The sequence below is a fragment of the Pelobates fuscus genome, chromosome 3 (genome assembly GCF_036172605.1).
Source record: "Pelobates fuscus isolate aPelFus1 chromosome 3, aPelFus1.pri, whole genome shotgun sequence".
Classification (NCBI taxonomy): domain Eukaryota; kingdom Metazoa; phylum Chordata; class Amphibia; order Anura; family Pelobatidae; genus Pelobates; species Pelobates fuscus.
The window spans coordinates 372,867,455-372,873,454 of record NC_086319.1 but is presented as its reverse complement, the minus strand read 5'-3'; positions in this window follow the sequence as shown (position 1 = coordinate 372,873,454).

The following is a 6,000-nucleotide window of genomic DNA, read 5'->3' as shown; positions in this document are numbered from 1 at the left end:
AGCCCCATCCACCCACCGCGGGTAACCGCAGGATACTTTCCACTAGAGGGTCCTGTCTCAGGACGATGCTGACACCACGACTTGAGCTCCCCCTCTTGACGGGAACAGGGTCTCGCATTTGCTTCTACCGATCCACAGAATCCGAGATTCACGAGTAGTGTGCTTTCAGGTACTCTGGGACACTGTATTCAAGGTTTGGGGTGGGGGGCACTGGGGGGGGGGCACATACCTGGTCCTGGCATACTTACATCTACATCTAAACATACGCCTATACCTCCCGCACTCCACTCCACTCTCTCAGCGAGACTCACAGCTTTTTGACCAGAGACAATACCTTAAGTGGAACAGTTTGGCGGACCCTTGGGTGGGGGGATCTGGGGGGAGAGATGGGCATGGAAGAAATTGGGTGGTATATTGGTAGATGAGGGGTCTCGTGGAAGGAGACCTAGTAGCGTTGTGTTTTATTCTTAATGCATGTATTGATATGTTACCTTTTCCCGATATGCATAAACTGTTACATTCATGTGGATCTTGCGATTGCTTGGTCTTCTAGATTTATCTAAGCGCCCCATAGGATACACTTGCATGACAACTCACCTTTACGCCTTGGGGGAGGATCATGGAGGGAGATCAGGTTATGTTCTATGTCGAAACATGTATTAATGTATTGCCTTTTTACTGCTATGTGCACACCGTTGAATGCATATGTTTACTACGACTGTTCACACTTATATATACCCCCAAGCATACCACTCCTCACATCCACATAATGTCTACTACTCACGCCCTAGACATACACCTTCGCGTGTACACCCCACGTCAGGCCCGCTTACCGCGGCCACCTAACAACTGATACACAAACGTGACCCCCCTCTTTCTCACTCAGCCCCCCTCCCCTCCACCTCTCCACCTGCCCCCCCCCTCCAGGGACATTGCGACACTCAAGGCGGACGTAACGCAAAACCGCGGCGGGTGGATAGGGGATAGTTGATACAGAGGGTCACTCTGGAGGGGACTGAGGTCCCCTAGCGACGGACCCTTGTACATACCATTAGTTTGGGGAACCAGACGTACGTCACCAGACTGCCGTTACGGCCACCCCTCACTCATAGGTTGCTGGGATACACCGAGAGTAAGCAGAAGGACTATCACACGGGAGCTCCATGTGGGAGGGATATACCTGGGGAAAGTGGGGTTCCTCTGGAAAACAGCCAGATCATAAGTAACTCTTAGAATAATCACCAAAAACCTAACCCCTGACGCTTATGTATCTTCTTACCGCTGACGCCCAATTACAGGGATTGCTTTACTTTGCTAATACAGCACTGAGGGGGCGAACGGGGGCGGGAGCATACCGTTCATCAGTGAACCTCATCTGGTCGGAGCTCGAGACACACCCTCACACCCACACGCTCGTGCTGACCGTAGCGCGGCCACACAGGGAGTGCTTCGGTTACCTGGGCTGGTTCCGGTCCGAGGTCCCGCTAGTGTCGGTCGCTGCACGAGACAATCCCCCCCCCCCCCACTCGGGAAGGGGGACATAGATTTGGACCTAGTCCAAATTCTGAGAGGGTATCCACGATAGGGATACATACCTCCTTTTAACTAACAACAGGATTACCAGTCCCGCACCTGGACCACCGGCTCCTGACTTACTCTCCTTCTTAACGTACCCGCTTTCTCTCTGACCCTTTCTACCCCCCCCCCCCCATCACTATCTCCCCCCCCCCTTCCTTCCTCCGCTTGGGCACTGCACTAGTAGCTCTATCGGCTGAGCACCTTCCCTGGGGCAATACAGTACCTTCATTGTCGACTGGCCCAGTAACCATGGCCTATTGCAACACCCCCCTGAAGATTGTCACACAGAACTGTAGGGGCCTTAATATACCAGAGCGTAGGACCCACCTACTGAGGGAACTGAGGAAAAACCATGTGTCGATTGCCTTACTACAGGAGACCCACTTTAAAGAGGGCTCACAGCCCAGGTTACGGAATCGACATTACCCCAATAACTATTTCAGTAACCACCCTATGTCGCACAAAACTGGAGTGGCCATTCTCCTGGCAGCTGAACTCGGTTTTGAGGAACTGGATCGACAGCAGGATTCACTAGGGAGATATCTCTTCCTTAAGGGAGTTATAGCCGGCAAGATCTACACAATAGCCTCCATCTATACACCAAATAAGAGGCAGGCCCCCTTCCTCCGCAACACTCTACAGCAGTTGGAAGACTTCTCGGATGGAATCTTGATTGCGGGAGGTGACTTCAACGTCCCGCTGGACCCGATCTTAGACTCCTCGACGGGACATAGCTGCATACCGCAGCGTACTATCAAATTCATCAGACAAACGATGGAAGATCTAAGACTAGTAGATTGCTGGAGAGTGCTTCATCCCTCGGTGAAGGATTATACCTATTACTCGGCATTCCACAACCGCTATTCTCGCATAGATTATCTCTTTATCACACGTGAGGGGCTGACACACTTGCAGGGAGCTGACATCACCCCGGCAACCTGGTCGGATCACGGTTCGGTCGAGATGACACTCGCTGCCCCCTTATATAAACCGGCGGGATGGAACTGGAGATTGAATGAAGCCCTGCTACTGGACCCAAACATTAAGGAACAGATTCAGCAGGAGTTAGAACGATACTTCCAGGAAAACGATACTCCGGACATCTCCCCGATATCCCTTTGGGAAGCACATAAGAGTGTGATCCGGGGTACGCTCATACGCCTTGCTTCGCAGAAACGGAAATCGTTTATGGCCGAACTCACCGAATTACATCAAACAATCGCAGCACTGGAATGCCGCCACAAGCGATCACAACTGACCGCGGTGTATGGCGAACTGATGGAACACAGGCGGAAACTCAAAGCGCTCCTCTTGAAAAGACATCTCCGCGCGGTGCAACGCACCAAGGGCTTTTACTACGCCCACGCTAATAAAGGCGGCAAATATTTAGCTAGATTGTTGAGAGGCCCCGCCCCCCATAGACAAATCCGTCAGATACGCTTGTCAACTGGGGAAATTTCCCCTTTTCCCGAAAAGATCGCAGAGGAATTCAGGATCTTCTACGAGAAACTTTACAATCTACACCCAACTGCTGCTGGCGCCGAGGCTGCACGGAAACGTTTGACGATACATGACTATCTATCCGAAACAGTCTTGAGCACGTTGGATAGGGATTCGGCGGCGATGATGGATGCCCCGATCAGCGTAGAGGAATTGGCAGCTGCTCTCAAATCGTCCAAGACTGGCAAAGCACCAGGTCCAGATGGCTTCTCCCTAGGATATTACAAAAGCTTCTCAGGTCTGCTCTTGTCACGACTTACTGATGCATTGAACAAAGCGGGAGAAGGGGGATCCCTGGGCAGAGAGTCGGTGGCGGCCACCATCACTGTTCTCCTCAAACCGGGGAAAGACCCCCTACAGTGCGGTAGCTACCGCCCGATCTCGCTCCTAAATGTAGATTCCAAACTGTTCACGAAGGTGCTGGCATCCCGCATGAAACACCTCCTGCCTGACCTAGTACACGCGGACCAAACGGGATTTATTCCAGGTAGGGAAGCCAGAGACAGCACGCTGAGACTATTCGCTATCCAACACCATGCTCGAAAACGGGGGACCCGAATAATGCTACTGTCAACGGATGCGGAGAAGGCATTCGATCGGGTCAACTGGATATACCTGTTGGAAACGTTGAAGTGGCTGGGCTTTGGAGAGAGGCTCTTAACGTGGATCTCAGCTCTATACACGGATCCCAGAGCAACGGTACGGATTAATGGCGCCACAACTGCCGAGTTCCCAATCCGCAACGGCACCAGACAAGGCTGCCCACTCTCGCCTCTGCTGTTCGCGCTTCACCTGGAACCCCTTCTCCAGGCGATCAGGCGAAACCCAGACGTTTTGGGCTACGAGTGGCAGGGTACACAACACAAGGTAGCTGCATACGCGGACGATCTCCTCTTCTTCGTACACAACCCACGAGTCACTCTACCTTGCCTCCTCACAGAAATCAACAGATTCGGACGGATATCCGGCTTCAAACTTAACATTTCCAAATGTGAGACGCTGAACATCTCGCTCCCCGCGGAGGAATACCATTCCCTGGAGTCACAATTCGCGTTCCACTGGTGCTATGGCAAGATGAAGTACCTAGGTGTATGGGTGACCACGGAACCTACGGATATGTACGATCATAACTTTACACCCCTTCTGAAGAAGATCTTAATGGATCTGGCTAGATGGTCCCACCCACACATCTCGTGGCATGGCAGGGTGGCTGTGATTAAAATGAATATCCTCCCGAGGGTTTTATACCTCATGCAGACCATACCCCTTGCCATGCCAGCAACTTTCTTCTCTGCCCTAAAAACGGGTGTGATCAAATATGTCTGGAATGGAAGCCGATCCCGGCTACGTCATGACATTCTGTGTCGCCCCAGGATACAAGGTGGGCTCGCACTGCCGGATTTCCGGAAGTATTATCAGGCGGCAGTACTTCAACGCATACTGGATTGGCACATAACACCTACGACCAAACAATGGGTGACCCTGGACAGGGGCCTTATGGGCCGGGCGATGGAGGCAAAAATCTGGGGGAAGTATGCGGGACGGCCCGCCCCAGCGACCGAGGAGGGATTGACCCTACAGACCCTGCGGAGCTGGCACACACTGAGGGGACAGGAACACATATCCCCACTACCCAGCCCTATGCTACCGATCACGCATAACGAGGAGCTGGGCGGAGGCCTCCCAGCGGGAACGTGGACCAGTGAGAACACGCGTGACTATATACCCATTTACACGGTCCTCTCTGCTGGAAGGGTACGAGACTTCCCATCATTGCTAGCGGACAGACCACGGACACCTCTCTTACATCTTCGGTACCTACAGCTGAAACACTTCCATGCCTCAATACCGCATAACGAACGTTTAAATAGAGACCTCACTTGGTTCGAAGAACTATGTGACCGGGGAACCCCCCTTGAGCATGCTATCTCGAAGTTATATCAACATTTGCTAGCAGGTGGCGCTTCCACCCAGATGACATTCAAACGACAATGGGAGTGTCAGCTGGGAAGAGCACTCACTACTCAACAGTGGGAATTAGCGTTACTTTGGCAACATAAGAGTACTACGAGCTCTTACTACCAAGAGATGAATTACAAACTCATATCCCTATGGTACAGGACACCAGTATTTTTGCACCGCATTAATCCGTCCCACCCCTCGGTGTGCTGGAGATGCCAAGACGAAAGGGGGACGGTATCCCATATCTGGTGGGAGTGCAGAATAATAACACCCTACTGGGACTTGATCAAAACCTCGCTGGAACTCATCTTGGGGGACATACCTGATTGGACAGCAGAACTTGCCCTATTACACATCTCCACTCAGTCCATCTCAGTATACAAGAAGTCAATCCTCCGACATTTACTTAACGCCGCCAAAGCAAACATCCCAGCCCACTGGAAGACGGACGTGGTGCCGACCAAGCAAGAATGGATACACAGGGTGGAGGAGATTCAAGGGGCAGAGGAGGCTCGGGCCACCATCACTGGCCGGGGGACCAAACACGTCGAAATGTGGACCCCGTGGTTCTTATATATTGCCAGATATCGACAGGAGGAGGTAGCTCGTGGTAGCGGTGCTGACAGTGCAATGCCCACCCCCCTCTGACTCCCCTCCTTCCCCACTATGCTCTGGACCCATAAGGGCCAGGTGTACACGGGCCCGGGACTGGTAGGGCCACATACAGAACGGAAGTTTCAACATACGACTTGTGACAGACAATGACATCTAAGGATAGTGACTCTTTGACTGTAATCTGAGAACGGGTTGTAGACGCGGATTACTCACCCATCACCAGGGATAAGTACCGCCCTGACCGACCTATGAACGGGACGAAATCTAAACTTCGATGCCTCGACTAAACAGCACCTACCAATACATGAGTGACGGGTTCGGTAACTCCGGCCATGACTCGCATGA